Raw genomic sequence first — 23,158 nt, 5'->3', positions numbered from 1 at the left:
GCGGAGTGGCTCTCGTGTCAATGTACGCAGAGCGATTTTTCAAAGCATCACATGGCTGACTATTACGAAAATGAGCCAAACGCCGATAATGTACAATTGCGGCATGGCATTGTCCCCAGTTCTTGGGCCGATTTTAAAAACGCATTGTACTTCGACGTATATTCACAATTTTTCCAGTCGTGTACAGAAATCTAAGCTTGAAGTGGAACACCGCGGAGCTGCGATTGAATTGGCATGCTTACATAAGGAGACTACCCCGCCATAATAATAATGATATGTAATTTTTATTTGCTCAATGGCCAGACAGGGTCAAATAGCGCCATGGCATATGGTGATAGGCTCTCAATATATAAATGAATGTTGCAGACAATAAGCTGAAAATGATAAATATGAAGTGGTTCTAAAAAGGCTTAAAAACAATCGCTTTAAATTGCGTAAAATATACGAGTAATGAAAACCTGACCCTGACTAATGGTGCGAGCTATGGGCATAAAAGTTCCGTTAAGAAAAGCTGCTTAAATGTAACGTATACCATAACACTAGTGCCTCGAGAGGGTACGTCATTGAAATCAAGGGATGAGAGGCACGTGCTATAAATTCTTTTTGCACCGCAGCCTCAGCCTGCGAACAGATAACCCGGACGAATGATTTGTACAGAGTTTACGTCTGCTAAAAGCAGTAACACTGTTTTAGGATCAGAAGCGACTGCTGGTTCAAGAAACAAAAATGAATTCTGTCGTTTTACGTGCGAGGACCACGATTTGGTTATGAAGCATACCGTAGTGGGGCACTCGGGATCAATCTCGAGCCTAGGGACAGGGACGTTTTTGCATTTCGCCCCCACTGAAATGTGGCCGCTGGAACCCAGATTCGATCCCGCGACCTCGTACTTGGGAGCGCAGCGCTATAGACGTGAGGGTAGTAGGAATAGCGCTGGAATGCTTAAATGTTTCAGCTCTTTGGCGCCCGTTCGCGTCAGCGTAACCGAGCGAACGAGCACATCAAAGAGAACGTGGAGCGCCTCGGCGCTGAAAGACGCGAGGAGGAAAGCAGAGCTGGATGGTACAGCGGTACCATGAGGCTGGAATCGGAGGAAGACGGTATGGCGAAAGCCCAAGAAGAATAGCGTAGTGCAGTGACGATCGCTACTAGATGGCGTCAGATTAGAGCACGTTGTCTGGGAGGTCTGTCTGCGGCTGCTGCTGCGGCTTCGTGTCGCGTCCACGCGTCACCTACACACTGTCTCTCGCAATCTCCTGAGTAGCGATGCAGTCGCGTCATATTTCGCTCCGCTTGCAACGTGCCGCACGAGACAGGTAGTCCGCGCCAGCCAATATAGACCGTTTTTTCGTAGGCGCCGCCATATTGTGAGCGCAGTGGCGCCGCCTATGAGCAGCGCCATACTGGCTTGGGTGAAAGCGGTCTTTTGCATGGCAGGTATAAGCTCGGCGGCAGGTTCTGGCGCTTGTTTTCGCCGTCGTGCGGCCTGTTTAGTATGACGTGTGTCTTCTACGTGGTAAACGGTTCTGTGAGACGTGCTGAAGTGGTTTAAAGCGTCATGGCCGGAATTTCTGCTGGTGTTGAGGTGGACGGAACACGCAGCGCGATGTGCGCGCGCATATATTCGAGTCTCCAATCAGCCTCGGAGATGAATTGTGTATTTCTGAATGTTCCAGTCACTAAAGTGACCTTATTGCAGTATCATCCTCTATTTCTAAGCTGCGGTTTAGGAGCCATGAAACATACGCGACGATCCTAACAGCGTGAGCGTGGGTACCGTTCTGCTACGATAGGAGCTGCGATGTTATACTTTGACAAGCGTTCAAACTGTTCGCTGCAGGTTACATTGCGTGACTACTTGGTTCGATGGATGAGGTTTCCGCCTCTGAATAAAATAGTTTTGGCAAGTGATAGCAGCATACCTTACAGCCTGAATTACGCTTGTCCAGCAAAGGGACTGTTTACGAACTGCGCGAGCGTCCTAAGCAGTGGTGGGTGCTGGATTACATACATCTTTGTTCTATATAGCGCATGGTCCAAGCATACCGCATCAGCGGTTATATATTTATAAACGTTGTGCGGCGTGACTATGCGAGGCCCTGTTGCGGCGTTAGCCCCTTTTCTCTTGCTTTTTCTAGAAAGAGGATGATAACCGAATTTCTTTTTCGGTTGTGTTCGTTCCGTTCTCTACGACGCACTCACATGCATTACGGAAATTTTGTCCTCAAAAATAGGCATCGCATTCTTTTTATGCGATCCCTCATATATTATGGCTGTAAGCAGGCCAAAAAGGCAATGCCGAAGCGCACAGCTTACATATGTACCGTGCTGGATCACCAACCGCAGTGATCGCTGTGTTGAGCAGCGCCATCGGCCTCATGTAGGAACGCTAGCGTGGACATATGGTAATTTGAAGCCTACTAGACTTGAAATGCGCGAGAACGATGCCAGTGCACCACAAATATTTGCTAGCGCCTGCCGCATAGATGTTTCGTGGTTGCTTTAGGTTGGCCGTGCACGAGCATGCGTTCTTATGCTTCATGTGTTACTCCCTACGCCAAGCGATCAGATAGTGAGCAGATTTACCTTTTCATGCTGCTAATACAGAGGCACCGGTTTTCTTTGTTGAAATAAAACCGATATAAGCAAAATAGTTCACAACACATACATACACCACGGCTGATAAAGCGCGTCACATTTTTGCGCCCCCAAGACATATTTCCGCCTACTGTAGTTACAGGTGCACCGAAAGGCTTCCCTGACGACCTTATATGAACGGACACGGCGTAAATTTCACAGAGTACGATCTAAAACATCAAGAAATCGTTCCGCAGCAAGCGACAGCAATACTTTCAAGTAGCGCCGCGCCGGATCGCCCAAGCCAGAGAGGAGGAAAGGCTCTCTGCGCGCCCTATCCTCCTCGCCCGATGAAACGGTCTACATCGCGAAATGAAAACAGATACACCGCAGCGCCCAAACTTAGCGTTGGGGAGCATTGTAATCACCGCTAATTTTTTTTTTCTGTACAATATCAGAGATTCGCCAACATTTTGGGGTATCATGACGCCTTGATTTTTAGAGGTGGGCGTATGGCCAATTATTTGAAGATGGTTCAAATAAGATTGGCCGAGTGCCGTACAGGCATTGCATATCGCGTTCGGCTATATTTCGGGATGTGTTATGTCGAAGAAACTGGTCATTGTATGAATCGAGCGCATTCACATGACAGCAGTTTCCAGCGCATACGTCACTGTAGGGGCCGCCTAATTTCATTGGTGTCTTGCGTTAGCGCCACGCTTGCCGCATCGGTAAGAGTGACGATACTGCCAGGCAAGGACCGATCCCTCCCGAAGCACGCCGCCCCTATATTCCGCGGCTGTAGTCGGGGCTTAACACAATGCATAAAATTTTGTTTATTTGGACCACTCATGAAGCAGGTTAAGATGCTAAAAAGGGGAACAGATTTTTCATTAAAAATTGAATTTGTTCTCTTCTCGTTTCTGAAATACACCGATGACGGCACGCAGGTTGTAAAATTTCGCCTACGCAATTGTGGCCACGTCATGTATACAAGTCTGAATAAAGCAATGAAGTACGTGTTTACGGCCATTGTAGGAAATTCAAGACTGTTAAAGCATCTTACGGACGGTCAACGCGAGTGACTTAGAACATCTGTTTTGCTGCTTTCCAGAAAATGAGGATGAAGGGTCCGAGACCAGTTGCTCTCGCTGCATGTGCCCATGTTCGAACTGTGGTAGGCACCGTACATCAAGAGGCTCCAAATTCCCTGTCTGGTTAAAGCCTTTGTGGAAGTCCTTGTCCAATGAAAGCGTGTTTGCTTGCTCTCCGTGGCCCGTCACGAGTTAGTATAGACGCTGGAAAAACAGTAAACGGCGAAAAATCTGTCAATCTCCGGGTCATTCGATTATGAAATACGCAACAAGGGGATTCGGGGTCTTTGTTAAGTACGATTCCAAATACAACACTGCCTTTCAGGGTACGGTGCATTTTAGTTGGTACCAACGGACACCAAGAAAAATCACATTGCATCTGCTACTACGCTTGCGCATACAGATATCGCGTTAAAGCGACAAGCCATGCAACACCATCTAACCGGAATCCTCTTTTTTTGAATAAATGTTTGCCGAAGCTTACAGGTATGGCTTTCGATTACGTTGCAAAACATGTTGATTCTTGGCCATACATAAATACTGAACCACATATTACCACAAGTATCAAATATGGCTGCTTTAAGTTATACATTTTGCGAATTTAAGTCCCATAATTGGTCTACATACAAGAATATTTGGGGATGACGTCATACTCAACTACATGCAAGATACGCACAAAAGCCAACCCGCCAGTACACACATCTAAAACATTACACGGCCATAATTTATTTGCGTGGAGGCCACGACCTATAACTTAATAGAAGAAAAAATTCCTTACTGGACAAGATCTCCGGTTAGGTGGGGCTAAATCAGGCTGTGTTGGCCGCAGAAGCCATGTGTAGCAGTCATTAGAGGCCTTCGCCAAAAAATCGGCAGCCTACATCAACGGCCGATTCCACGTCGGGATACGAACCGCAAATGAACGAGTCGGGATCTCCCCGCAGCAACGTTCGGAGAGAACGCGTGAGCAAAGCTGAACGCCCCTATGGCGGTTGGTAGACGGCCACGCATGGCATCGAAGACCACGTGCAGAAGCAATAAGGCCTACGCTCAGTCGCTCTCTCTTCGTCCGGGATCAACAAGCAGGTGTACACCAATGGTCCGACTACCCTGGCGCAATACCCTTCTACGCGTCTGCGCCGCATATTGTTCAGCATAGTGCCAAAAAGAGCACCGCGATTCCCAACTATATGGTCCATAGGATAAAGCACCCACGGCTGTATCACGCGTAGCACCATCAGGCAGCAGTATATCCGGGCCATACGCGCTAGACGAGTCTTCACGACGGGTACAGCTTCCAGGTGGACGCGGATAGCGTTGACGCCTTCTGCGACGTACATTCCTGCGACTTTCGGAATATCACCGCCTTCCTCATCCAAACGATGCAGTGTATCTGCTGACATGCTGGAAAGGTGGGAGCACAACACGTCCAAATCTGCAGATGTCATCGTGAATACCGAAAGCGGCTTGGGGATGCTCGACTTCCGGTAGGGCGTTGGCCGATGGCTTGGGTAAAAGCGATGCTGTTGTACAGAGCCGCGAAGGCCGAAGCCGTGAGCGTCTTGATCGCTTTCACACTGGCGCTGATGTGTCCTTGTAGAAATGGCAGGCGTAGCTGCTTTTAAGTACAACTGGGCAGGTGGGAAGACGGGGCTCCAGAATCATCTCGGTAGCCGTCGCGGTGAATGTCCTGCGCTACATGAAACAAGACGGTTACACTAACGGGCGTTCCTTCGCCACGGGAAGAGTAATGCGCACCTTAACATTCCAGATGATCACGTTCTTGATAACGCTGTTAGCTTGAAGTATTGTCACTCAGCAAGCAAAAAAAAGGAGTTCGTCAGACGCGCATTTCTAGCGCCTATCAGATACTGTGAAAGACTGGTCACTACCGACGTGGTCTGTTATGTTCGTCATTTCATGAATAAGTAAAACTAATGGGCACACTCAACATAAACCTTTTCACTATTTTACGTTAGAAGTGATGAAATGATAGATATATTCTGCGGAGTACTCAGCGGGAACAATCACTGTGGCTTGACAACCGTCATAGACAAACAGAATGCCGTTAACCGTTCGTCGAAGGCAATTCACAGTCGTTATGACTGCTGATCGATCACATAAAAAATTAAAAAGCGTGTAATTTGTGCATTTGGCAAATATACATCTTCTGACGACATCTTGCTGGATAGGGATATCAAGAGAGAAGAAGCGGAAATGTTAAGATAACCATAGCCTTTTCATGTAGGCTATACCCTACACTTAATTTATACAGGGGAAATTAAAGACTATATGCTAGAAAGAGTAGTCAGCGCATAAAAATGAGAGAACGTTGCACGAGAACGTCACTGTCGGGAAACTCAATATAGCGTGAGCCTTATCAATGCGGCCGGCAATTAGACAGGAATTACATGCTTCCCTGGTACACAGAAAAAGACCAGTCGTTCCGCAAAAAAAGATCTTATCAGGTGATGTGTAAATCATAGCAACAGCTTCGCAGTATGTCGAAGGGGGCGTAGTTCCTTAAGGTAATTCTTAAACAAAGCGCGTTGTACCAATTCGACAGTGTTTGATCATCAACGCTCGTTCACTGAAGAAACATTGTCTAAGCTTTGCTTGAAATATTTCGGCTTCATTTGTGCTATAAAATTTGCAGGCACCAAAAATGATAGTCTTGCCTAAACAGTTACCTCACGTGGATGCACGCACGCACCATGACTGAAGCATTAGCGGTGGTCTTCCATTGAATATGCGTAGAATATATTTTGCCTTCCCTCTTGTCGGCCGTTGTACAGCATTTCGTCTGCTTGTCGTTGCGTATTGATGTTTTATCGTTCGTGTTTTCGGCGTGTCTGCCAGCCTACTCCTACTTGTGCCATGAATCCTGGGCAACTGCTCTGCATGATTTATACGATTTCAATCATTATTTTGTTGCGACAGCAGTTATATGGACACTCCGACCGCATTTCTGCCGTCACCATGCCGTTCCGTATAAAGTCCAAGGACGATGACACGGTTGCCGCGGGTCCTACGCTGTATTGGGAATGAAAGCTGGCGAGTGGAGTCGGCGATCACGGCTCAATCTCGCCCGCGCGAAAGGGAGGCAAGCGGGTTCGTTTTCTGTAGCGCGTGATGCACGCAACTTTTCGAAGTACCTGCGGCAGAGAGAGCGCTACTCCGGCTGCAGCTGCGCATGGGGCTCTTGCACTGCCCGGGGGGCGCTGCGAAAAAGGTGCTGAAAAGGGCCCTCTGTCCTAAAATGGGTCGTACCAAGCTCGGTCGTCTGCTTCGGAAAGCACGTTTACAATATGGACCCGCCACTTTCGGTTGTGTTGTATCACGGCCTGCAGCGAATATCGGGCGCCGAAGATTTTTTTCAGGGGTGGCACGCTGCGTAAAGGCAAGAAATTATGCAGTGCCGAATGCGTGTACGCCGTTCAAGAATTAGGCGGCGAAGTTTTAGCACGGTGTCAATCGCAAGTGAAGCGAGTCGCGTACGAAGTGGAACTTCAGGTAAGGTTCGCACGCTAGCTGCCAGATTCAGGCGCAAAAACGCGAGGAAATGCTTGCCATAAATGAATCCACAGCAGCGATAAGCAGACATGTGTACGGAACTGCTCGAGCACATGACGGTACGCGCCGCGACGTACGAACTGCTCGAGCGCACGATCGTACGCGCCGCGACGGCAGCGGTCTTTCGACATGCCGCGAAACGGCGGGCCTCCTGCAATCTTTGTTGACTGCATGCCGCTAAACAAGTATTCATGCCCGCGTTGTAGTAGCGGCCATCTGTCCCTTTCAGTAACTGGTAATAACTGATGGAATGCATATGAGCTCGTACGTACGTGCGAATCGCGCCGCAGCGCGAGCTCGTGCGCTGCTCGCTTGATGTAGGTTTTAATGACAGCGCTCGAACATCGATGTGCTGCAATCAATACTGCCTTGCTTCGCTGCCTCAACGTGCTGACTTGAGATCAAGGATGAGCGCATTTTACTCTTTTAATCTGTGCTCCTCGTAGTGGAGTAGTGAATTGTCATCGAATGAGCCCGACCATTTGTGCTCATTTGCACACACCTGGTCACGTCACGTACCACTTCGCATCGGTCGAATTGTTAATTGTCGCTGGGGCCGGGTCTCGAATCGTGAATTACCAGCCGTGCTTGCTGCTATATCGGTCTGCTGTCGGGACTGTAGGTGCAAAAGACCAAAATTTAGAACGCAGATAATCAAGCAAGCTTCAAGACAGGCGAAGCAGTCAGCATGGCGCGAAGTTTCGTTTACTCAGCGCGACGAACTGCAGCTATGCAGCGCGCCAGACGCTCCACTTCGTGAGGCCTTGAAGGAAAACGGTAGAATCTGATGTTGGGATTCAGGCCTTCTTGTTCATGGCAGCCCACGACGCAGAAGTAATGACGGTGACGCCTTTTCGAGGCTGGGCTAGGTCTCTCCGGATCGGCGTCACGGATTCCTTCTGCTCCTAGCATTACGTCCCACGGCACACGGAGAGTCCGTTTTCGTTAACCTATAGGCTGCGGCGAGCTCGCAGCGTGGTCGGCGTGGTCTGTGAGAAGTGACGAGCCTTTTCGCACTCGCAACAGGGCAGAAAAAAGTGCGAATCGACGCAAAACTCGGCCTAGAAACGTGCTTCGCCACAGCCAGGGCTCAATACGACCCAAGCTGGTACGACCCAGATGTTTCCCGCGCCGCCACCAGGCGCCGCTACTATACCTCAATCTCCAGCGCAAGACGCCCGTGCGGTGGTAGCGCGTGGTCGAGCGCTCGTACCTTGAGAACAATACACGTTGGGGGCACAGTATAGGTGCGACGGCGTCTGGTAGTTTTGTGCGTTCTGTGTGTTCTCGGAATACACTTTGCGTCGAAGCGACAGTCCGCACAAAAGAACTTCAGTTTGGCCGAGCTGGTATTTACTGCAAATCATATTGACCGCAAAAAAGACGGGGACAGAGGAAGGAAACACATAAACAGCACGGGCGGTAACTTTCAACTGTTTTATTCATAGCAGCCAGTGGGCATATATAGGCAAAAGGAACATGCGCAGATAGCAGCAAACAAGAATGCACATCAGCTTAGCGTGGCAACCAATTATCAAAAAAATCTATTTCCGCTTGAAACAACCTAATGGAGGTATCGCTAACACAATCTTGGCCTTTCTTTTTTATGTGGTAAGCCTCCATCAGTTCACGTGCAGTCCGGTCATGGCTTCTCCCCAGAATCTTTATCTCCTCAAAAAGAGGTGCACAGCGACAGGCATTGCAGTGCGCAGGTAAGTGCGCCAATTCATCTTTCGTTAACTTTTGTTTATGCTCCCTGGCTCGATCATTTAGGCACCGTCCAGTCTGCCCAATGTAGGACTTGCCACACGCCAGGGGGATTTCATACACAACTCCTACACTGCATTTGGCATACGGCTTGGTGTGGTTCTTACCACAATCTTGCCTTCCTTTAGGATCACGGGAGGTGCGGGGGCAGAGCCGCGCCAGCTTAAAAGGGGCTGAAAAGACAAGGGGGACAACAAACCTGCCTGCCACCTTCCTTAGGTTGTGAGTAGGGGTGTGCGAATATTGAAATTTTCGAATACGAATCGAATACGAATAAGGCGAAAAACTGTCTTCGAATATCGAATCGAATATCGAATATATATGTATTATTAAAAAATTGCAAAACGAGGTAGCAATAGCTTTATTACCCTTTTAAAAATAATATTGCATTTTACGAGGCTGCTTCAGGTTAAAGAGGCACTCATTCTGGGTAATGCACTCAGGTAATGTAAGGTAATGCTCTGTCAGGTAAACGCTTGTTACAGATTATCGCGAAGGAAAATCGACTGCTCAACATGTTCAGAAAGTAAAGGCTTTCTATGCACTGTGACAACATTGGTCCAGGTAACATTTTCTAGGTGCATATTTTATTGCGCATACTTACAAAGCCCGAAAGTACATCATATATTGTTATGAAAGAGCCCTGGAATAAAGCTTGGTGAAAAAAATTCGAAACTGATCGTGTTTCACGGGCCTGATGCAGATAGACTGGAACAGAGCGTACACATTCATAGTAAGGTTCGTTACAGCGCTTAACATCACACTGCTGCAACACTGTGTCGTCGTTTTGTACCTTCTTTTGTCCTTGTTTTCTGTTGCGCTGCAACGAACCTTACTATGAATCCCAACAAACTGGCCCAACTTGCCATCTTGATGCAGAGCATACAGATAATGAGCGGATCATGTGAAGCTCTCAGTGAATAAACATGTTCTTAGGAGAATGTGGAGCAAGCGTATAATTCGTTAATTGCTAAGTTATTCACAGTCTGTCCGAATATTCGCCGTTTCGATCATTATTTGGCCGTCCTCGAATATTCGGGAATTTACGAATATGCATTTCCCGAATCGAATACGCTTCGAATAAGGAAAATATTCGATTCGTATTCGAAATTTCGAATATTCGCACACCCCTAGTTGTGAGCGACCCTGTGAATATACGGTACTACATCAGGTCTTATGGCCATAGAAGTCGTCCTCACCCTTGCTTTGCCCCTAGATCCTTTTACCTTCTGCAGGAGGGTTTCCACCACTGGCGCTACCACCGAGTCAGGGATCCCTGCCGTCTTAAGACGGGAAATCTGATTGTCAAAGGCAAGCTGCATCTTGTGCACACACGATTTGCGGAGAGCCGATTCTAAGCAGAGCATCGCTACTCCTCGCTTAACAATCTTTGACTGGGAGGAATCGTATGGCACCAAGCCCTTTTGTGCCCGAGGAAAGTACTGCCAGCACGCGTGACCTTTAGCAAAGGAAATGCGTAGGTCTAAAAAGCGCAGGGAATTGTCGAGTGGAAGTTCGTGAGTAAAAGAAAGCCCTTTGCCAAGTTGTTTAAAAACGGCTAAAATGCTGTCACAAGAAGTTAGACTTCCTTGCCCGTTAAAAACAATTAAAAAGTCATTCATATACCTAAAAACTTTTAAAATGTTTAAAAAAGGAAATTAAAGACGGTTAAAATAGACCTTGCGGACGTTCAACGCGAGCGCCTTTGAACATCTGTTTCGCTGCTTTCCAGAAAGTGCGGATGTGGGCTCCGAGACGAGATGCTCTCGCGGCATGTGCACATCTGCGAGATGCGGTAGGCGCCAAACATGCCGAGGTTCCAAATTCCGTGTCTGGTTAAAGCCTTTCTGGAAGTCCTTGTCCGAAGAAAGCGTGTTTCCTTGGTTTCCTTCGTCCGTCACGAGTTAGTCTGGATGCTGGAAAAGCCGTAAACGGCAAAAATGCTGTCACAATATTTCTATCATTCGATTAAGAATTACGCAACAAAGGGACTTAGGGTCATTGGTAAATACGATTCCAAACACAACACTGCCTTTCAGGGTACGGTGAATTTCAGTTGGTACCACTGGACACAAACCAAAATCGCACTGCAACTGCTACTACGCTTGCGCATACAGATATTATTGCGTCAAAGCGATAGGCCATGCAACAACATGTAACCGCAATTCGTTTTCGAAGAAATGTTTGCAAAGGTGTCAGGTCTTGCTTTGGGTTACTTGGCAAAACAGGTTGATTCTTGGTCGCGCATAAATACTGAACCACATATTACCACATGCATCAAACTTGACTACAGATGCCGCCGTACTCATAATTACATGAAAGGCACGCACAAAAGCCAACCCCCTGTTACACATATTTAAAACAATACATGACTATAATTTATCTATGTTGAGGCCATGACCTATAAGTTAATAGAATCACAAATTTCTTACTGGAAAGCTGGCTGTGACGCTCGAGAAGGCATGTACGCTATCGTGGGCTCCAGGCGTCTGAGCCGCTTAGCGTTGACGAGTGGTCTTGTCAGTTCGGTAGCGCAGCATGAAGACTCAAAGCAGCTCGCGGTGCGCACTGAAACTAGAAGTCACGAGCTTCACTTTTGTAGTGTCCTGAGTCGTGACACTTGACACCCAGGTTGGTGTGCAACCAATCGTCACCTAGATTGCCAAAAGCCATGGGGTACCGTAAACTTCAACAATCGCCACCTGCCGAGGAACACAAGCTACAAGATTCTCTTAGAAGCCGAGAACATGTATCATCTTATGTTCGAACAAATGATGTATCGACACGAACAAGAATATTAGAAAACAGAGCTGGGTTAACCGATAGTTATATCGTGCACTAACTTATTTTACGACCATTTCAGATAACGTAATCTGTGTGTTGTAGGCAGTGACTGTATTTTCATACAGCTCAGATGCATGAGGTAATTCGGCTTCAGCTACATTTCTTTCAGAACTAACTACGGGCAAGATGGCGTAACCAAAATTCGCCGGTTTGTCGCGTTTACGTCTAGGATAGTTGCCTTCAAGTGCCACATGTCCTTGAACCAGACGTGCAAAGTAGAAAGCCTGGTCCCAAAACGTCTGCGCTTGAAGGCACCGGTTGCATCAGCATAGGGCCACAAGATAATTTGACAAGCCGAGAGGAAACTATTGGGAGCAAGATTTTAAGAATGCCGACAGGAAATCAAGGATTTTGAAACGGAAACGTTCTTCGCAAGGCGCAAGTTAAAACATACCATTTTTCAGGACTTCCCAGACGTACAGCTTCATGCAAATTTCATGGCGACGTTTAGAGACCTCCAGTACAGGAAGTCGCAAGAAAGTAAGCTCGACACTCTTAGGCCGAAGGAACCCACCCAAACCAAGGAAGTCATCCTCAACGTACCTTCCTACAAGCCTACTGAATCTGACGCTGTCGTTTTGCGGAAGAGCTTGAACTTCAATACTGGCGCTTCACCCAATCCGGGGAGAGTTATCTGCGCCGTGGAATGTGCCGTCATTGAACTTCCTTCCGAAGTAAGAGAAGAGGCTCGCACCCGCACCATTGGTGTTCTGTCAAAGTTGCGGACGCACAAACTTCAAGCTCGATTTTACCTGCTGAGAGACAAGCCATTGAGGGCCTCCTGAACAATGCTTCCATTGCTAGACTTCCTGCAGATAAGGGAAACGCCATCGTGCTGCTCAACAGAAGTAACTAGAATGAGAAAATGAAGGATTGGCTCTCAGACGAGGATACCTACGTCGCGATCGAAAAAGTCCGCGCGGCAAACCTGCAAACAAAAGTGCAAGTGCTCCTGTCCAAGGTTTTTAAACTTGTACCACCGCAGCGAAAGCCTCTCTACCATCGCCTCTTGTGTACTGACGGGTCCGCACCTGCAATATACGGATTACCAAAAGTTCACAAGTCAGGGGTTCCACTACGACCTGTTGTCGACTTCACAAGGTCACCGCTGCACCGGTCATCAGGTTACCTTTCACCAAGTGCTGGGCCCGCTCGCCGGCAAGACAGCGACGCATATTTCGAATTCTTCAGCCTTCGTGGGGAAAGTGCGTGACATTTCGCTGGATGAAGACAACGTTATGGTGTCATTTGACTTCAAGTCTCTCTTCACTTCAGTGCGTGTTTACCTGGCCATATCTACGTGCAGAAATGTCCTGCTGGCTGACGACACGCTCGCTGAGTGCACGCTTTTGGAAGTGCATGACATTTGCGAGCTTTTAGAATTTTGTTTGAGCAACACCTACTTCACTTACGACAAACCATTTTACAGGCAGATCAACAGAAATGCCATGGGTGCTTTTATTTTCGTCACTACTGCCAACTTGGTCATGGAGGTAATTGAACAGAAGGCCCTCTCTGACTTCACTCCCGCGCGAAAGATTTTTAACCGATACGTAGACGACTGCTTCTACATTGTGCGAAGGCTGGATGATTCGCGCCTCCTGCGTCTTCTCAACTCAGCAGAAGCAGCCACACAATTTACTACAGAATACGATCGAGTGTGACACTAGCCTCCCCTTCCTTGACGTCCTCGTGAAGCGAAGTGGAAGGAGACTCTCATTTGCCGCGCATAGGACGGCGAATCATACCGGGCAGTCCTTAAACTTCAATTCATGTCACCCGGCTTGCCACAAGTAATCCGTCATCTCGTCTCTCGTGGCGCGGGCCGCACGCACCTGCTCAAGTGACGAAGAAATGCAGAACGAGCTGAAGACAATTCGCACGAATAACCCGGGAATGGGAACCCCAAGAAATTTATTAACAAAATGGAAGCTCGTGTCCTCCATCCCAAGCCGTCTCAAGGCAAGTCGCTCACGAAACGCGCTGGCGTCCTATATCTGCGTGGCGTCAGCGAAGGTCTCAGCAGCGTATTCTAAAATGCGATCTTAGAATAGCACACATGCCATCCAAGATGCTGAGAAATGAGCTTGTTAAGGTAAAGGATAGGCTTGAAAGCAAGAATTACCCCGTTGTCATCTACAAGGCATCATGCGCATACTGCAGCTGCAATTACATCGGCAAAACCAGCAAATTCACGATATGATTAAAAGCGCACCAAATAGACGTCTCCAGCAAGTAAAAAGCTGCGAACGCCCTTTCTGAACACGCCGATAATCGCAGTCACTGCATCGATTGGGAAAACGTTCTTATAATACCTGAGGGAAAAAATCCGATGACACCGCTCTTGTTAGAATCCTTATTTATTCAAACTACGGACAACAGTATCAACAAGATTGATGAAAATCTGCCTGCCAACTATACTCGTGCACTACGTCACATTTTGGCATTAAGATGACTTGCGGCTCTTGCCCGCTTTTAGTGTGATCAAGGAACCCGTACAGGTCCCGAAACATCGCTGTAGTATTTTCACCTTGACTTGGTCAGTGACCGCCATTTGTTCAGCGTCGTTAAAGATGGAGTTGGCGCCTTTTTTAAATTGATTGATTCGTTGAGTCTACCATACGAAAGAAACGCTTTAAATGAGCGAGACAGTGAAGTGGAAGGTTGCGATTTAATTTCGACCAACTGGGGCTCTTTAATATGCACCTTAATTTAGGCACACAAGCAGTGTTGCAGTTCTATGTCATCATCATCCCTCATTACACCTTTGTGTCTCCGTATACCTCCCCCTGAGTAGAATAGCAGGATAGAGCGCGTTAGCTCAGGCCGATCTCTGCCTTCTTTAGAATAAATGATCTCTCTCTGTCTCGTTCCCATGAACATGTAGCTGCTTAAACGGGGAATTCAACCAGGAATTTAGAGCAAAGCAGCGAACCGCGATTGTGACTGCGCCTCCACAAAGAATGACGCCATATGATGCGGCTTGATTTCGAACGATGAACATTGCAACAGGAGAAAAAATCTTCGGCCGAGGTGGCATCAGTGCTTACCACGTAAAAGGAACCCCTCCCCTTCCCCCCCCCCCCCTGCAAGACATATTCAAAATCCCTAATGCAGCTTTGGCAACTTAACACCCCCACTTGGCTTGCCCTCCGCTTTGTCACCGTTCGGCAACTAGTAAATTGGCTTGGCTTCACTGATTAGGTTTCTTGGATCAGTCACACATTCTCATGCGTGGAGATGCAGTGAAGAGGGGGCAGCTGAGTACAAGTTACGTGAGCAGCTTGGACAATGTAGAGCACGGCTGCCTCCGTAGAAATGACCATGAGCACAAGTGTGTTCGTTGTAGTGTGAAAGTATGAAACGCGTACAATACGTTTGACGCCATCTGCGGGCGAAGTAAAATGAGGCGAGTCGGTAAGTCACGCAGGCGCGAGTGTAAAGGAGATTGCGCAATTGGTTTGCCGATGACCTCAAATACACGACGCCATCATAAGACGGTAAACAGAATGTCGTGTCACGCTCGCGGTTTTACGGTGCACCACATGATTTAAGGTATTCCCATGCGCACGATAATTACGTAACCAATGACTAGCGGCACACAAGGTGGCCGTCGCACGTGGCCGGTCGTTTGCGGGTGTTTGGTCGTAATGCTTTTTTCGGGGGTTGCTCATGCTCAATGAGACAGCTAGAGTGAGGCGATTGTGGCAGGGATGATTACGCGTGCAGCCGTGTGTAAGGCCCGAAACTGTGTTCACCGTGTGATTACAGACACGTGGACATAAAAAGTATCGCCGAAGGCATGGTGGTGTTTGCCTTGTAGCATGGATGCAGTGGCTAATGCGCGACCAGGCTGACGCGAGTTCGCGCTCGTGGAGCTGAACTCACACGTGAAAACGCATTAAAAACTTGTCATTTCCCCTGCACCTTGTCACATCACAGTGTGTGATAGTTACATTAATAAGACAGCTAGGCAAAGGAGAAGCGCAAAGGTAATCGCTTCAATATAGGCATCTTGCACTGCGGTTTGAGCGCGACGTCTGTTGACATCTACGAGTGAAACTCTGGGACGGCCAACGTCAAATCAAACGTCAAAGCAAACCGGGATATGCAATGTATGCACTCGCCTTGACAATTTCGATTGCTTATCACGAGGCAAGAACCTCGAAGTTGTGAAAATGGCGAAGTGCGCATGCTCCGCATATGTCTGCGCAAGAATTGATCGATATCCGAAGCGCGAACAATAGTGAGCTTGAACTCGTCAAAACACAGTGCACAAACACAGTGCAAAACACGGTGCACAGTGCATTCAAACGAGCGATGAAAAATGAGCCACTGCTGGTCGGAATAGCGCATTACTTTCATCGCCTCCCTAGCAGCCGGTGCAGGCGATATTGGGCCGGAAAATGAAAACGTTGTAGCGCCCTCTGAACAGTGGACGGTGCCTATTGTGCATTTAAGTAAGCAGTGAGTGTCACATTTAGTCGCAGTTTCAGCCGTGAGGCGACGCACCGATTACGATAGTAAATTAGTGGACAGCTACATGAGGTAAGGACATTAGTTTTAACAGCGGTATAAACAGAGATTCTCGGCAAGAGTGCCGACGCAACGGCGCGCGTCAGCTTGGAAGCGTTCCACATACACAAATATGGCAGCAAGTGCGTAAGCACCCCTTCTGTATCGCTTTTTGAGGCAGAGCTTCATTTTTGGGAAGCGATTGCTTACTGATTTCATTTATGTTAGTATCGCTTGCCTTTTGCTAGTGTTTTTCTAGTTTTTTCGTTTTCTTGTTTTTTCGCGCCTGATTCCGTTGACTGCTGGTACGTTCATTCGTCGATGCGCATTGTCATTTTCCCCGATTGTATCACTCCCTTCCCCCTTCACTTCTGCCTTTCCCCTTATATAAGGTATCCGTCTTCCGTTAATAAAATTTAGTTGACAGTCAGCGCTTGTGTCCTGTCCTTCATACTTTGTGGTTGCACGTGTTTGCGCTACCCGCCGCGGTTGCTCAGTGGCTATGGTGTTAGGCTTCTGAGCACGAGGTCGCGGGATCGAATCTCGGCCACGGCGGCCGCATTTCGATGGGGGCGAAATGCGAAAACACACGTGTACTTAGATTTAGGTGCACGTTAAATAACCCCAGGTGGTCAAAATTTCCGGAGTCCCCCACTACGGCGTGCCTCATAATCAGAAAGTGATTTTGGCACGTAAAACCCCATATATTATTATTATTGTGTTTGCGCTGTAACAGTTTTTATGGCAAGTATGCCCCAACTCGCCCAGAAAGAAGTTTTAAAAAGTTTTAATAAACTGATAAACATAGGCATACTGACCAAATTAGCAAGCGTGGTGTCAGCGCGCACAGCAAACATAAACACACCATGCTCGACGACCCCGGACACTCTCTGCCGATGCGTCGGCGCGAGGAAACGCGGCAGCAGCTGCGAGCGCAATAAACTTGTGCTGACTATTGCTTCGACGCAAAGTGAATTCCGAGAACACACAGCACGCACAAAACTACCAGACGCCGTCGCACATATACTGTGCCCCCAACGCGGATTGTTCTCAAGGTACGACCGCTCGACCGCGCGCAACCACCACACGCGCAGCTGAAGCCAGAGTAGAGCTCTCTCTCCCGCAGGTACTTCGAAACGTTGCGTGCATCACGCGCTACAGAAAACGAACCCGCTTGCCTCCCTTTCGCAGGGGCGAAATTGAGCCGCGATCGTCGACTCCACTCGCAAGCTTTCATTCCCAGTACAGCGTAGGACCCACGGCGACCGTGTCATCGTCCTTGGACTTTATACGGACCGTCACGGTGACGGTAGAAATGCGGTCGGAGTGTCCATACAACTGCTGTCGCAATAAAATAATGATTGGAATCGTATAAATCGAGCAACTTACTTGCCCAGGATTCATGGCACAAGTAGGAGTAGGCTGGCAGACACGCCGAAAACACGAACGATAAAACATCAATACGCAACGACAAGCAGACGAAATGCTGTACAACGGCCGACAAGAGGCAAGGCGAAATACAATCTACGCATACTCAATGGAAGACCGCCGCTAATGCTTCAGTCATGGTGCGTCCGTGCATCCACGTGAGGTAACTGTTTAGGCAAGACTATCATTTACGGTGCCTGCAAATTTTATAGCACAAATGAAGCCGAAATAATTCAAGCAAAGCTTAGACAATGTTTCTTCAGTGAACGAGCGTTGATGCTCAAACACTGTCGAATTGGTACAACGCGCTTTGTTTAAGAATTAACTTTAGGAACTACGCCCCTTCGACATACTGCGAAGCTGTTGCTATGATTTACACATCACCTGATCAGATTTTTTTTTTTGCGGAATGACTGGTCTTTTTCTGTGTACCAGGGAAGCATATAATTCTTTTCTAATTACGGGCCGCATTCATAAGGTTCACGCCGTATTTAGTTTCCCGACAGTGACGTTCTCGTGCAACGTTCGCTCTCATTTTTATGCGCCGACATACTCTTTCTAGCATATAGTCTTTATTTTCCCCTTTATAAATTAGGTGTAGGGTATAGCCTACACGAAAAGGCTATGGTTATCTTCTTAGCATTTCCTCTTCTTCTCTCTTGATATCCCTATCCAGCAAGATGTCGTCAGAAGATGTATATTTGCCAAATGCACCAATTACACGCTTTTAATTTTTTTATGTGACCGATAAGCAGTCATAACGACTGTGAATTGCCTTCGACGAACGGTTAACGGCATTCTGTTTGTCTATGACGGTTGTCAAGCCACAGTGATTGTTGCCGCTAAGCACTCCGCAGAATATATCTATCATTTCATCACTTCTAACGTAAAAAAAAAAAAAAATATACCCGCCGTGGTTGCTCAGTGGCTATGGTGTTGGGCTGCTGAGCACGAGGTCGCGGGATCGAATCCCGGCCACGGCGGCCGCATTTCGATGGGGGCGAAATGCGAAAACACCCGTGTACTTAGATTTAGGTGCACGTTAAAGAACCCCAGGTGGTCAAAATTTCCGGAGTCCTCCACTACGGCGTGCCTCATAATCAGAAAGTGGTTTTGGCACGTAAAACCCCAAATATTATTATTATTTAACGTAAAATAGTGAAAAGCTTTATGTGGAGTGTGCCCATTAGTTTTACTTATTCATGAAATGACAAACATAACAGACCACGTCGGTAGTGACCAGTCTTTCACAGTATCTGATAGGCGCTAGAAATGCGCGTCTGTAGAACTCCTTTTTTTTTTGATTGCTCAGTGACAATCCTTCAAGCTAACAGCGTTATCAAGCACGTGATCATCTGCAATGTTAAGGTGCGCATTACTGTTCCCGTGGCGAAGGAACGCCCGTTAGTGTAACCGTTTTGTTTCATGTAGCGCAGGACATTCACCGCGACGGCTACCGAGACGATTCTGGAGCCCCGTCTTCCCACCTGACCAGTTGTACTTATAAGTAGCTACGCCTGCCATTTCTACAAGGACACATCAGCGCCAGTGTGAAAGCGATCAAGACGCTCACGGCTTCGGCCTCCGCGGCTCTGTACAGCAGCATCGCTTTTACCCAAGCCATCGGCCAAAGCCCTACCGGAAGTCGAGCATCCCCAAGCCGCTTTCGGTATTCGCGATGACATCTGCAGACTTGGACGTGTTGTGCTCCCACCTCTCGAGCATGTCAGCAGATACACTGCATCGTTTGGATGAGGAAGGCGGTGATATTCCGAAAGTCGCAGGAATGTCTGTCGCAGAAGGCGTCAACGCTATCCGCGTCCACCTGGAAGCTATACCCGTCGTGAAGACTCGTCTGGCGCGTATGGCCCGGATATACTGCTGCCTGATGGTGCTACGCGTGATACAGCCGTGGGTGCTTTATCGTATGGACCATATAGTTGGGAACCGCGGTGCTCTTTTTGCCACTATGCTGAACAATATGCGGCGCAGACGCGTAGAAGGGTATTGCGCCAGGGTAGTCGGATCATTAATCTACACCTGCTTGTTGATCCCGGACGAAGAGAGAGCGACTGAGCGTAGGCCTTATTGCTTCGGCACGTGGTCTTCGATGCCATGCGTGGCCGTCTACCAACCGCCAGAGGGGCGTTCAGCTTTCCTCACGCGTTCTCTCCGAACGTTGCTGCGGGGAGATCCCGACTCGTTCATTTGCGGTTCCTATCCCGACGTGGAATCAGCCGTTGATGCAGGCTGCCGATTTTTTGCCGAAGACCTCTAGCGACTGCTACACATGGCTTCCGCGACCAACACAGCCTGATTTAGCCCCACCTAACCGGAGATCTTGTCCAGTAAGAAATTTTTTCTTCGATTAAGTTATAGGTCGTGGCCTCCACGCAAATAAATTATGGCCGTTTAATGTTTTAGATGTGTGTACTGGCGGGTTGGCTTTCGTGCGTTTCTTGCATGTAACTGAGTACGACGTCATCCGCAAATATTCTCGTATGCAGACCAATTATGGGACTTAAATTCGCAAAATCTATAGCTTTACAGCAGCCATGTTTGATACTTGTGGTAATATGTGGTTCAGTATTTATGTATGACCAAGAGCCAACATGTTTTGCAAAGTAATCGAAAGCCAAACCTGTAAGCTTCGGCAAGCATTTATTTGAAAAAAGAGGATTCCGGTTAGACGGTATTGCATGGCTTGTCGCTTTAACGCGATATCTGTATGCGCAAGCGTAGTAACAGATGCAATGTGATTTTTGTTGGTGTCCGTTGGTGCCAACTGAAATGCACCGTACCCTGAAAGGCAGTGTTGTGTTTGGAATCGTGCTTAACAAAGACCCCAAATCCCATTGTTGCGTAGTTCATAATCGAATGATACAGAGATTGACAAAGATTTTTCGCGGTTTACTGTTTTTCCAGCATCTAGACTAACTCGCGACGGACCACGGAGAGCAAGCAAACACGCTTTCATTGGACAAGGACTTCCACAAAGGCTTTAACCAGACAGGGAATTTGGAACCTCTTGAAGTACGGCGCCTGCCACAGTTGGAACATGTGCACATGCAGCGAGAGCAACTGGTCTCGGACCCTTCATCCTCATTTTCTGGAAAGCAGCAAAACAGATGTTCTAAGTCACTCGCGTTGACCGTCCGTAAGATGCTTTAACAGTCTTGAATTTCCTGCAATGGCCGCAAACACGTACTTGAGCGCTTTATTCATACATTTATACATGACGTGGCCACAATTGCGTAGCCGAAATTTTACAACCTGCGTGCTATCATCGGTGTATTTAAGCAACGAGAAGAGAACAAATTTAATTTCTAATGAAAAATCTGTTCCCTTCTTTAGCATGTTAACCTGCTTCATGAGTGGTGCAAATAAATAACATTTTATGCATTGTGTGAAGCCCCCACTACATCGGCGGAATATATGGGCGTCGTGGCTCGGCAGGGATCGGTCCTTGCGTGGCAGTGTCGTCACTATTACCGAGGCGGCAAGTGTGGCGCTAACGCAAGACACCAATGAAATTAAGAGGCCCCTACAGTGGCGTATGCGCTGGAAACTGGTGTCATGTGAATGCGATCGATTCATACAATGAACAACTTGTTCGACATAACTCATCCCAAAATATAGCCGAACGTGATATGCAACGCCTGTACCACACTCGGCCAATCTTATTTGAACTGTATTCAGAAAGTCGCCGTTCGGCCACCTCCTAAATCAACGCGTCATGAAACCTCAAAATGTTGGCGAATCTCTGATATTGTGCAGAAAAAAAATGTACCGGTGATTCCAATACACCCCAACGCTAAATTTGGGCGCTGCTCTGTATGTGTTTTCATTTCGCGATATATCGGCTGGCGCAGACCACCTGTCTTGTGCAGCACGTTGCAAGCGGAGCGAAATGTGACGCGACTGCATCGCTACTCTGGAGATTGCGAGAGGCAGTGCGTAGGTGACGCGTGGACGCGACACGAAGCAGCAGCAGCAGCCGCAGACAGACCTCCCAGACGACAGACGACGTGCTATACACTGGCGCCATCTCGTAGCGATCGTCGCTGACACTACGCTATTCTTCTTGGGCTTTCGCCATGCCCTCCTCCTCTGCTTCCAGCCTCATGGTACCATGCACCTCCCAGATTCGCTTTCCTCCTCGCGTCTTTCAGCGCCGAGGCGCTCCACGTTCACTCTTTGATGTGCTCGTTCGCTCGGTTACGCTGACGCCTACGCTCGCCGCAGGAACGGGCGCCAAAGAGCGTAAACATTTAAACCGTCCAGCGCTCTTCCTACTACCCTCACGTCTATAGCGCTGCGCTCCCAAGCACGAGGTCGCGGGATCGAATCCGGGTTCCAGCTGCCACATTTCAGTGGGGGCGAAAGGCAAAAACGTCCCTGTCCATAGGCTAGAGATTAATCCCGAGTGCCACACTACGGTATGCTTCGTAATCAAATCGTGGTCCTCGCACGTAAAACGACAGAATTCATTTTTGTTTCTTGAACCAGCAGTCGCTTGATCCTAAAACAGTGCTACTGCTTTTAGCAGACGTAAACACCGTACAAATCATTTGGCCGGGTTATCTGTTCGTAGGCTGAGGCTGCGGTGCAAAAAGAATTTAGAGCACGTGCCTCGCATCCCCTGATTTCTATGACCCTCTTGAGGCACTTGTGCTATGGTATACGTTTTATTTAATCAGCTTTTCGTAACGGAACTTTTATGCTCATAGCTCGCACTATTAGCAAGGGTCATGTTTTCAGTACTCATATATTTCACGCCATTTAAAGCGATTGTTTTTAAGCCTTTTTAGAACCACCACATGTTTATCATTTTCAGCTGATTGTCTGTTCCATTAATTTATACATTCAGAACCTATCACCATATGCCATGGCGGTATTTGGCCCTATCTGGCTGTTGAGCAAATAAAAATTACATATCATTATTATTCTAGTGGGGCAGTCTCCTTAGGTAAGGATGCCAATTCAATCGCAGCTCCGCGGTGTTCCCACTTCAAGTTGACATTCCTGTACGCGACTCTAAAAATTGTGAATATACGTTGAAATATAATGCGTTTTTAAGATCGGCCCAAGAACTAGGGATAATGCCATGCTGCAATTGAACATTATCGGCGTTTGGCTCATTTTCGTAATAGTCAGCCATGTAATGCTTTGCAAAAGCGCTCTGTGTATATTGGCACGATAGCCACTCAGCCCATCACAAGGCAAGAGCGAAATATTGGCTTTATTTTCTGAACTGCAAAAGGCATGTGTCCCCATATGTCATTAACATAAAGCCAAATCACATCTCTATGAGCAGCCGTCTACTAGATTCTAATTTGTAAGAAGTCGTAGTGATCATT

General features: G+C 47.8%; 3 long non-coding RNA genes across 3 annotated transcripts; 1 reads left to right on the top strand and 2 right to left on the bottom strand.

The window, feature by feature from the left end:
• Window positions 1-3,393: 3,393 nt before the first annotated feature.
• LOC139050465 (uncharacterized) lies at window positions 3,394-5,504 on the bottom strand. The gene is made up of 2 exons (XR_011508890.1): window positions 4,450-5,504; window positions 3,394-3,875 (listed from the first exon to the last, which is right to left on the bottom strand). It is a non-coding gene; the product is annotated as an uncharacterized lncRNA (long non-coding RNA).
• A 4,922-nt stretch (window positions 5,505-10,426) lies between these two features.
• On the bottom strand, window positions 10,427-11,477 carry LOC135896008 (uncharacterized). Its single transcript, XR_010562541.2, has 2 exons — window positions 11,444-11,477; window positions 10,427-10,927 (listed from the first exon to the last, which is right to left on the bottom strand). It is a non-coding gene; the product is annotated as an uncharacterized lncRNA (long non-coding RNA).
• A 7,544-nt stretch (window positions 11,478-19,021) lies between these two features.
• On the top strand, window positions 19,022-21,205 carry LOC135896011 (uncharacterized). Its single transcript, XR_010562543.2, has 2 exons — window positions 19,022-20,146; window positions 20,724-21,205. It is a non-coding gene; the product is annotated as an uncharacterized lncRNA (long non-coding RNA).
• The last annotated feature ends 1,953 nt before the right edge of the window (window positions 21,206-23,158 follow it).

The sequence above is a fragment of the Dermacentor albipictus genome, chromosome 10 (assembly GCF_038994185.2).
Source record: "Dermacentor albipictus isolate Rhodes 1998 colony chromosome 10, USDA_Dalb.pri_finalv2, whole genome shotgun sequence".
NCBI classification, from domain to species: Eukaryota; Metazoa; Arthropoda; class Arachnida; order Ixodida; family Ixodidae; genus Dermacentor; species Dermacentor albipictus.
Note: the sequence above shows the minus strand (reverse complement) of the source record. Positions and strands in the feature narration are given on the sequence as shown.